Source organism: Brienomyrus brachyistius, chromosome 6 (genome assembly GCF_023856365.1).
Source record: "Brienomyrus brachyistius isolate T26 chromosome 6, BBRACH_0.4, whole genome shotgun sequence".
In the NCBI taxonomy this organism is placed as follows: Eukaryota; Metazoa; Chordata; class Actinopteri; order Osteoglossiformes; family Mormyridae; genus Brienomyrus; species Brienomyrus brachyistius.
In genome coordinates, this window is record NC_064538.1 from 23,491,288 (window position 1) to 23,503,143 (window position 11,856).

General features: G+C 40.8%; 1 long non-coding RNA gene across 1 annotated transcript; it reads left to right on the forward strand.

The window, feature by feature from the left end:
- Positions 1-7,176: 7,176 nt before the first annotated feature.
- LOC125745345 (uncharacterized) lies at positions 7,177-8,921 on the forward strand. Its single transcript, XR_007398640.1, has 2 exons — positions 7,177-7,256; positions 8,477-8,921. It is a non-coding gene; the product is annotated as an uncharacterized LOC125745345 (long non-coding RNA).
- Positions 8,922-11,856: the final 2,935 nt, after the last annotated feature.

Consider the following 11,856-nt stretch of genomic DNA (forward strand, 5'->3'; position numbering starts at 1 on the left):
AGTTTAATAATTACCAGGGCTTACTAGGTTTCCCAATAACAGTGACTCTTAGCATTTTACAAAGACTTAAAAGGTTTGCCTTATTAAAGTTGTTTACTTTTTTACATGTGGTCCCCAAACAATCCCTTAAGACATTTCTTAAGGGATAACTATTGATTTCCAGCCTGTTTCTGATCATGTTACAGATGCTGAGCAGTCACAGGACCCTTGACATGGAAGTGTCTCATTTCCATGGCAACACATCGGCAAAATTTCTTTTAAGTTTCAAGTCAACAGTATGTTTAATTTGTTGCAATACAAACTGGTGTGCACCAATACCTCAGTGTGTTGTTGACCTTGGAATGACCAATGCCAATGGAAGTTGCTAAACCCCTTTTACTGGAGCACGTGCCCCAGTGCAGTCTCACAGTTTATATTTGGCAGTTGGGTAATTTACATTGATAATATTAGGAAATTAATGGATGCTGTCTAAATCACAATGTGAAAGCATCACAGTCTAACCCAAAATTTACGGTGAGGCGTGCATCTTGTGGTGTGGATTCCTACACCCTGCCTGCACATTACTGTCCGTGCACAGCAGTGGTAATATCACTGGGTTACGCAAATGAAGTTTACATAGCACATGTCATACACGCAGCAGGCATTCAAGGACAAAATGTGATTTAATTAACGGGGGGCCTATGCCCCAGTAAAGCTGTATGTCTAGCAACGCCCCTGTCAACGGTACTCAGAAGAAATGTCACTTTATTGTCTTAACATAAGAAAATGTCCACTGTGCTACACTGACCACTAGGGACTATTCCAGGGTGCTTTGGTGGGCAGATATAATTTACTTGTCAATGTCAGTGAACCTGCAGTGTGGACTCCTCTCAACTTCACAAAGCTCACAAACCCAAATATTTATATACTTTGACTTTGGCACATTTGATATGTGTGTGTGTTCTGCTGCTTGGACATTTATTTGGAATTAATTGAGTTAGGAATAAGAACGTTCCAGTGGGATGTATGAGCTATCAAGCGACTGGAAAAGGTAATGAAAAAGGTAGAGTGTAGAGAAATCATAGGCATGAAATGGAAATGTAGCTGAAAGATGAACACGGGCTTTGGCAAGATGCAACAAACCAACGTGGGACTGAATTGCTGGCAGGGATTAAATGTGTTGGGGATGGAACAGTCCAGAAAAGGGCTAAGGTCTTGTGATTGGTGACTAAGCAGGAGGGAAAGGAGAAAAAATTCATCATCCAAAAGTTGTTTGAATGAGTTGGCACCTTGTTTCAGTGCTGGCATCGTGAAGGGCGGCTCGCTGTTCAGGGGGGTTGCGGACACCGCTGTCTCCTTCCTCCTCTGGCAAAGGTGCACTTGTGTCAACTGCGAAATTGTGCAGTACGACCATAACAACTGTTACTGTACAGCACCTGCTTGCAGGGACAGATTACGGACCGGGCCAGCGGGGCCGCTGCCCAGGGGCCCTTTGGGTGCAGGGGGCCCGTGGGGCCCCTAGCCCAAAACAATTTGCAACGCTTACCAACAATGTATTTTCGTTTGTCTATTTTAGAGGGCCTACATTCTTTGATCCTCTGCCTACAAGGGCCCCTGACCCTATAGGGAGGGCGTTTGGCTGCCAAGGGCCCTTAAATTGTGGTGGTTGTGGTGGTGGTGGGGGGGGGGGGGCTTGTGAATGTTTTGCCCAGGGGCACATACAACTCATAATCCGTCCCTGCCTGCTTGGTCTACATCGCACCCCTCCTGTCAATTTATGCAGGCACCCAAAAGGCAGTTTCCACTGGTCAATCACCCATTCAATTATGTTGCGGGTGCTGGAGAGAGTGGTGTTATGATCCTGTACAGCCTATGTCCCAGGATTGGCAACTGGAGTGAGTAGATGACATCGGAAGGGATAGCTGCTGTCTCCGAGAAACACAATCTTACTGATGATCGGCATCTGCACCCACTTCTGAACTGGCCCACACAAAGCTATTGTGGATGCTATCTAGCCACTTTTTCATCACATCTAGGATTTTGCCCCTGTGGTCTACCACCACCTGGACATTGATGACTGAAAATGCTTTCTGGGAAATGAAGGCCTGATCCATCATAGATGGCAATGGGAATAGGCATGCTGTCCACTACACCTTGGACTAGGGGGATACCTGCCATCGCTTGGAATCCTAGGTCCACTTCCATGATTTCCTTGTTAAGAGCAGATGGATGTGATCTCTCATATGATATATAAGGATGTTGGTCAGTTCCTCAACGCACCACCATACAGTGGTCTTGTTCAGCCCATACCCATCTCCAACTACCTCCAAGAAGGTCCTTGCCACATGGAAGCACAGAGCCACCAGAAGATGGATTTCAGACTGAGAGCATGGTTACATCGAGTTGTACTGGTAAGACTCAACACAACAGCTAAGAGTTACTTTATTTGCTGTCACAGGAGGCGAAACTTCTTGAGCAGTTCTGCATTGGACATAGTGTCCAGAGACAGAGGTTTTGCAGATGAAATGATTTATAGCTGATAATATGTTTAGCACCACTACATATGTCGCTGCCATGACCTGGCCCCATGACAGTTCGCTATATATTGCCTCCCACCCATTTAGCCTCTGATTGTTGTCCAGCTTTTACCGTTTTGGCAAATATATTTTAAAAGACAATTACAAGTTCAATAAAGTGCAACATGCATCCTTTGTAATGCACAACTTAATTTTTTTACATGAAAACAATCCCATTAATGTTGAGGTGTGCTGCCTGGAGACCTCAACTTATAAAGATATCCTGCACACCCTGCTACATGTGACGTGTACATCCATGACGTCCCTGCATCCAGCTCGCCGTTCTGCCTGTGTCACCTTCCATGCATGCCCGGGTGCCTTACTTCTGCTTGCCTGGTGATCTAAAGGAGCGCCAACACCAGCTTATCATCACCCCCCTGCTCCCCGGTTGTGACTCAAATCTTATGACTTCCATGTGCTTAGGCCAGGAGAATGGGCTCCCCCTTTGAGTCTGGTCCCTCCCAAGGTTTTTTCCTTCTTGGGAGTTTTTCCTTACCACTGTCACCTATGGCTTACTCACTGGGGGCTTTGGCTGGGGATGCTGTAAAGCGCTTTGAGATGATGTAATGTTGTGATAATGCACTATACAAAAAAAAAAAAAAAATTACAAAATTTTAATTTTGTTGTTTGTATTGTTATTAATATTAGCATATGTATTGTTATTATTAGCCAACTACAACTGTTGAATTATTAGGAGTGCATTGCTTTGCAACTTGAGATGTAACTGACTGAAACTGCTAACTTTAGAGCTGTGCACTCCTAACAGCGGGGGGGGCACTAGCAGTATGAGCTGACAGCATCGATAAGAGACGACTAAGAGTGGCTCAGACCAACCTTACAAAAGTATGTCTTACGGAAAGTATACTTAACTAAGGACATATTGGGGACCACGTCGGAACGTTAAAGTATAGCTTAAGGTAGAACTTGCGAATGATGTAACATTAAGAAGACTTCGAGAAACTTACCCCTGGGCTTTAGATGAAGGATGCATCCTTATGTTTAGTAAATGTGCAAAACCGGTACACAACCAACATGTTTTTTTTTTTTTTACCTTTTTTATCCACAATATCTCATCTTTTAAAAGATGTTCTGACTGTTGAGCTGTCCCTTTCATCACTACCTCTTCAGTGCTTGTCGCTTCAATGTTATACCAAAACATTTCTGGTATTGTGTGCATTAACACAATTTAAAAAATAATGAAGTGTTAAATTGTTTAAAAATTAATTACATACATTAACACGTTAACTTTGATAGCCCTAATATAGAGCCCTTTGTCTGCCTGGCTTTTGCTTTCCTTTAATAAACCTCAGTGCATCCTTGCTTTCGTCCTAGTCCCGTCTGCTCCTCGAGCTTACCCATTGCTTTGTGTGAGTTTGTGTTATGTTCCTTATTCTGGGCTGTGCCCCTCTGGCTTGGTTCTGCTTTAAACCTTCCCTTTCGCATTTGCACACTGTCGCTCCAGATTCCTGCTACTCAATCCATGCAAATCATGACAAAAGTGTTCCTTTATTGAAACTCATTACTGCTTCCCCATTAATCAGCACTGTTTAGCAAAATTATTAACTTGTTTTGCAATCCCGGAAGGGGCCTCATTTTACAAGAGCCTGATATTCCCTTAATGACATTTTCTCCCCCATTGTGCTGAAATTATGGGTGAAATTATTTTAGTTTAATACCGTTTACTCCTCTTTAGACAGAACAATATGATTTCACACAAGGTTTGAGTTCTGATTAAGGTAGTCCACAGAGGTAGCGCCACTATGCTTTCCGACCTGCAAATCCGCATTTCTTCAGTCACTGCAGTCAGAGGATTTCAGCCTTCCTTTTAGATGTATTAGCATATCTAGACTGAAGTAATATAAACAAGTTGCTGAAATCACTTGTTCAGCCTGACCAGCAGGAAGATTTATACCCAGGACCGAAATTTTAATCAGAGGGATTTGTGTCTTTTTTTGAGCCTTTTATATTTTTATTTTTTAATTTACAGTTACTAACTTGCATTCTGCTATTACCTTAGCTACTTTGTGCACAAAAAGAATGAATAACAGACAATGTGCAAACACATGCTCTCATCACATGGCCTAGATAAAGAAGAAAAATGCTAAAGCTTCGAGGGAGAATGTACGTAATGGTTTTCCTCTGTGTGATGTATCTTAATTATTTTCTGACTGTGGGAAGAGGGAAAGCAAAGTGTTTGTAGAAATAAAGCTAGGAGAGGCAAACGAATCTCATTTATGGACATGTTTAGAAAAGTACAAGTCTTTGTGCGTAGATTTTTAAATTGATGAATGAAGTGACATTGGGGGATTTTTACCAGTAATTCTTAACTAGTAGTTTAATATTTACTTGTATTGTACTGCATTAGCAAGTGTGCACCTTTTTTAGTTAAGCTTGTTCTGCCATCGACTTCAGTCTGGGGTCCACGTGTGCTCAGGCCAGATAGACACTTTGAGTAAAGAAACACCAGACTATGGCTGTGTTGCATGGAAATGACTTATATGCGTCTTCTTCCACTGACATAAGTGCTTTTAATTGCATTTTCATTATGTGCTCTGGAGGGCTGTGTTAAGTCTCTACATAGCCGAACATGTAACAAAATAAAACTTTTTTCCATTTATTATACATTTATAAAAAGTTACAATCCAGAATTCCTGTGAATAATTATATAAAAATTATATAACACAATAGTATATAGAAATATATCAGTATATACAAATATATTACCATTAGGCGGGGCGGCATGGTGGTGCAGTGATTAGCACTGTTGCCTCGCACCTCTGGGACCCAGGTTCGAGTCTCTGCCTGGGTTACATGTGTGTGGAGTTTGCATGTTCTCCCCATGTTGTCGTGGGGTTTCCTCTGGGTACTCCGGTTTCCCCCCACAGTCCAAAAACATGCTGAGTTGCTAAATTGCCCGCATGTGTGAGTGAATGGTGTGTGAGTGTGCCCTATGATGGGCTGGCCCCCCATCCTGGGTTGTTCCCTGCCGTGTGCCCATTGATTCCGGGATAGACCCCCTGCGACCCAGTAGGGTAAGTAGTTTGGAAAATGCATGAATGGATGGATGGATGGATTACCATTAGGTAAGATTCAAGTGAATTCTGCCTTGTCAACATGCCTCATAGGGGAATCAATAAAAAAATAACTGCTACATTTAAAATGTGTAAAAATAGGTTTGACAGAAGTAGATGTAGTGTGTCCTCGCTTTGGAGAGGCATTTTTGGGTGCCACACTGGAAATAATTACATTTTGAAACATACTGGCCCAAAGTTGAAGCAACACCACTTAGTGGCAGCAAAGGGAAGAGTGAAATATGAAGAGTGAGATGACATTTGATATTGTGATTGTGAGTAGAAAAGTATTTGATGGATATTATTATTTGCATTTTCCACCTATGTAGCACTCCCCCTTTATCTAGCGATCAATGTTAGTCTCCCTTTTGTGTGAAGGTGTATTTTTAGTGTAAATTCCCTGCTGCATAGTTACGTGCTGTTTTATTGTCGTTCGTGTGCCTTTTCATGTACAATTCTAACAATATGATGTTAGAATGTGTGACCACCTTATTATTTAATTCGGTTTAGTTGCCGTACAGTGAGATTTATTGGATTTATTGCTTATTGGATGTGCTGCATTCTTTTAATAACATTTTTAATAACATTTTATACCATTTTTTTTTTTTTAGAAAAAGCTCTTGTTTATCCAAGCTTCCCAGGTGCCTCACTATGTCTTTGCCACTCATTTGCCGTAATGTTTTAGTAGCTGGGGACTAGGGGTGTGGTCCAGGTGTTTAAAGTCCCCCTCACCCTTTTTGGCAAATCTTTGGGGAGATAGCAGGTATGGGGATACCTGGGGGTGGGTCAAAGGAGTGGTGGCAGGCTCTGCACGACCCTTTATAAACTGGAAATACTAGGGTGAGGTGAGGGTAGGCATGCAGTTAGTTTACAGTGTTAGTGTTCTGATATTCTTTTTTTGTTGTTTCAGCATGGGCCCAATAAAGTTCCTTTTTTGCACGTCCTGTCTTGTGATTGTTACACTTGGTGTCAGAAGTGATAGCATTGCGCCACTTTGCATTTTTGTATTGCCGCTTTGCCATTTGGTACATTTCTTTCTACACGCTTTTCCCAGCACTTGCTTTGTTGGAAATGTTTCGACTGGGGGGTCACTGGAGTTAAGGCAGACACAGACACAGCAGACTGAGTTGCACCCAGAACTGATGACATCAGGAGATCACAATGTAAACACACATTCCGGCGCCTATGCATCAAATCTCCATGGGCTCTTGGTGCCCCCATGAAGACACCAAAGCGTTTGGGAAAGGCAGACTGGGGGGCACTTCACACTCAGTTAGAACTACTTGCGCTTAGTGGTCCTTGATAGCCCACCTTTTCCTTCTGTGGGGACCTTGACTCCTCCTGGTCCCCATGCTGGCTCTACACCCCAAGCTGGTATTATTAAATGAGTTTCTTCCCTTAATAAATCCTATTTGGTCCAGATCGATGATACTTTTTTGATCATATTGATTTCTTGTGTTGTCTGGATAATTACGGACATTTTTGTGCATGGACAATTACGAATACAATGTGGCAAATGCTTTGAAGGATTATTACTACTTGTAATTGCCCTCTATTACAACCTTAGGACCAACCTTACAATCAGCAGCGAGCCCTTTTCCAACTTGGCTTTCACCTTTCAACATGGCTGGTGAGTGAAAACTCAGTCTGTTGCCTAATCATGTTCGACAGTTCGCCGTGTGGTTACGCTGACCTTCCAACCAGTTAACTATTAGATGCTTGCTAGGTGGCTTGGCTAGCATTTACACTGTGGTGAATTGTGTTGATTTGGGCGGCACCAGTTGTGCTTGGATATGTTTCACTTTATGCTGTTCCTCTGCCTCAATAGTGGTTATTGTTTTGGATTATTCATGGCTCTTCAAGTACATTTACTGCCATCACAGATCAAAACTACTAAAACATGTGTTGAAAACTACTAAAACATGTTTGGATATGTTATTTCTAACAGACACTTGCCAAATACCTAATGAGTATTTTCACTTAAACATGCTCATTCAGCCTGGATACACATATTTGGCAAAACCTAGAACCAAGGGTCGGCTACAGTACAGGACTTGAGCTCTGCTTTTGACATCATGCACCACAATATTTTTCTCTCCTATTTGTCAAGTATTGGTATCTTTGGGTCTGTTCTGTCCTGGTTTCTGATCATATCTCATTGATAGACATTACTTTGTCTTGATTCAAATACACAGATCATACTATGCTACAGTCAGGCAATGTGTTCCACAGGGATTTTTCCTTGGCTACTTTTCACTATCTATATGCTTCTTCTCTGTAACCTTGTAACCTTATCAGGCAATATGGCCTTAACTTTCATTGTTATGCTGATGATATGCAGATTTTTATCAGTACACATTGTAGTACAGCTTTCCTCACTAACAGTCTGCATCTCTGAGGTGAAGCAATGACTGCGCTTCAGTTTCCTTAAACTCAGTTCTAACAAAGCTTAAGTTCTCCTTACTGGTCCCAGATCTTGAGTTACTACTCATTCTGCATTATATATTAACATTGATGGCAGTCTGATAAAGCCATCTTCATTTGTTCGAAACTTAGGTGTCATTTTTGATCCTTTTATTAATTTTGATAGTCATATTAAATCTCTACCCAAGTCTGTTTCAACAGCTACGAAATACAGTATACGTCATGTTCGTTTACAGCTTTACTTTATTTTGGCTAATATTTTCATGTGAACATTTAATAAACTAATGGGCCTATATAAGCTGCATACTTTAGGGTCTTTTCTGTTTTGCAAATGACTGTTATATTGCCTGTCATGCCAAGAAGGGAAAGTATGACCCAGATGCAACTTCGGTAAGTTTAAACCCTGTTGGGGACTTCATTTCACAGAGGTAACAAAGACTAAGGTGTGGATGAGCAACAATGACCAGACTGAGGAACACGGGACTAAGAAGCACTTAAATACATGAGCATCAATGGAGAAAACCCAAGGCAGTTGGAAGTGATTATCATGGGGGCAGGAACAAGAGGGAGGACTGACAAGCACTGGGCGTGGCTCGTTACAACCATGATGGGTGAGACGTGACATTGGTGGAGTTCATCTATTCTGGGAGAGACATTTCTATAAAAGATTTGATGATAGCCTTCAAGGATATGCTGAAAATCTGATCTTTCATTTTCTATAACATTCTGAGGGTAGCCATCTAGTCCTGATATTTCCCCTATTTAGAGAAACGCAGTGGTCATTTTTATTTCTTCCACAGAAATGCATTTATTCAAAATACTCTTTTGTATGTAAAGGTCTATATCTTCAAATAAACGCACACCGCATATGTTTATTTTTATCTGCTTATAAGCTATAATTTTCAAGTGCTTGCTTGCCATTCTTCTCTTTGATTGCTGAAATATAATTCTTGGATGGTGCTATTTTAATCAGTCTTGCAAGGTGACAATTGGATTCATCGCCCTTTTCAAAGAAGCACCGTCTTGCATATAAATATATCCTTTTCAGCCTTTTTTGCCATTTAATCATTAAGCTGGGATCTACTTTCTCTAATTTCAATGAGGATTTTTTCAGATTTAGTAGTATAGATTTTTTTTCCCAATTTAGGAATTTTTTTCCTCAAGTACTATGTTTGGAGATTCATTCCTTTTTTTAAATTCTATGTGAAATTATCATGCTTCTGCATTTATATGCCTCCCATACTGTTCTGCAGTCAATTTCATCAGTATCATTACACTACAAATACAGTTTGGTTTGTTCATTAAGGAACTTTTTGAATTCATCATCCATGAAATTAAGTGGATTGAGTCTCCAAATCACAGAGCATTCTATGATTGTATATATACATATAATTGGATCAATACCTAAGTTTATGATTATTATTATCAGATGTGCCATGTGGCTAGGCATGAAAATGTGGTCAATGCAAGATGCTGTTTGGTGAGGTGAGGAGTACAAAGTAGATTGGTAGATTTTGAGTTCAAGAATCCCCAGAAATTGACGAGATCTGATTACCTGCATAATTTAGTCATTGTCTTTGAGATTTTAGATGGTAATACATTGGTAGCTGGCAACTTATCCATTATGGGGTAGAAGAAAACTGAAAAATATATATTTTAGATTGGCTTTAGAGGGGTTACTCAAATGATCCACAGACTTTGTCTTAAGCAGTTTAATGTAGGAACTATTTTCTTCTACTGAACTCCACACAGCAAAATCATATCACTGCACAGAAGATACATGCACACGCACCATTTGTGTCATTTTGATCTTAACACTGACTTTAAATGCTCAGTAAAATACATATACCTTCATAACTTATTTATCTTCCAAAGATATAGCACTGCACATTTATGTGGTAAAGAAAGAGTCTGCGAGCTTGAAATATTTAATAATCATCTCTGGCAAAAAAAAAAAGATAGTTTGAAAAGTCACAAAGGCACAGTAAATTAAAAAATGGAATGCGACAGTTAATTCGGTGCTTGCTAGAATTGTTTATTCCAGATCTTGCCTTTATCATTCCTCAGGGGATACAAATAGGAGGAGCACACATCATGAGCAGTGTGACCACTATATATAAACGCTTTCAGCGAAATGAGGTCTGATGAAAGAAAAATAGAAGGGGCTTGTGGGTTAGGGAACAGGCCATAATAGCTTGCTGGAATGGGGGATAGGTATGATTGTTTTTCCCCCAAGAAATATTAATACCATGATTTGTTTAACATTGAAGTCGTCTATGATCTAATGATAGCTATTCAGATCTATAGTTTATGACTTTTTACACATCCTAGAGAGTACAGCCAGAAATTTTCTATGCTATTAAATTGTAAAATTGGTTACATTTTGAACAGAATCACTTTGACTTCATGCTCTGCTAAGTTGCCAGCTAAGGTACACCTGTGCACTACCCATGATGTCAGATCAGCATCTTGATGTGGCACACCTGTGAGGTGGGATGGATTATCTCAGCAAAGCAGAAGTGCTCACTATCACACATTTAGACTGATTTGTGAGAAATGTTTGAGAGGAATGGTAATATTGTGTATCTGGAATGAATTGTAGATCTTTAAGTCCATCTCATGAAAAATGGGAGCAGAAACAAAAGTGTTGCGTTTATATTTTTGTTCAGTGTATATATATCATGTGTGTGTATATATGGGGGTGGCATGGTGGTGCAGTGGTTAGCACTGTTGCCTCACACCTCTGGGACGCAGGTTCGAGTCTCCACCTGGGTCACATGTGTGCGGAGTTTGCATGTGGTATACTTACATGCATGTTCTAATGCATTATGAAGGTGCATTTAATGTAAAGCAGGGGCGACATGGTGGTGCAATGGTTACCACTGTTGCCTCACACCTCTGGGACCTGGGTTCGAGTCTCTGCCTGGGTCACATGTGGGCAGAGTTTGCATGTTCGCCCCATGTCATCGTGGGGTTTCCTCCGGGTACTCCGGTTTCCCCCCACAGTCCAAAAACATGCTGAGGCTAATTGGAGTTGTTAAATTGCCCATAGGAGTGCATGTGTGCATGAATGGTGTGTGAGTGTGCCCTGTGACAGGCTGGCCCCCCATCCTGGGTTGTTCCCTGCCTCGTTCCCATTTGTTCCGGGATAGGCTCTGGACCCCCTGCGACACAGTAGGATAAGAGGTTTGGAAAATGGATGGATATGTGTGTGTGTGTGTTTTTTGCAGACCTCACAGACAAAGTGTTATATCTTGCATGTCAATGCAAACAGATTCATGAATGGACTTTCATAATACTTAAACTTTAAATCATTAGTGACAGTGTAACAACTGAAACTTTCATTTATTTGGGAAATCCATATGTGCGGTATACTCTACCAGGTATTCCATGTCGTGTCCAGATGGTACCTGTCTTTGAGTTTCATAGCAAGTTCATCCAGAGGCCAACTGACCATGAGAGTAAATCAAAATTGTGGGTTTCTGGAAGGAAGACTGTTGAGGTTTTCTTTAGCACATCTCACCCTATACCTTCTGTCATTAATGTCAATCATTTTATTTATTTCCCTCCAATCTTCCTGTTACTGCTTATATCAATTCCTATAGGGACATCTTCATTTCACAGGTCGATTAATTTTAATTATCGTGTGTCAAGCTCATCTTCATTTTTAAATGGCAAGACTGACACTTTATAAAAATCTCATTAACCCTCTGATATTCAATCTGCACATTTCATCAGGGTTCACCAGTGAGTCATTTTGTGGTACACAATCAACAAACAAACAAGATGTACCACTGGAGGAGGCA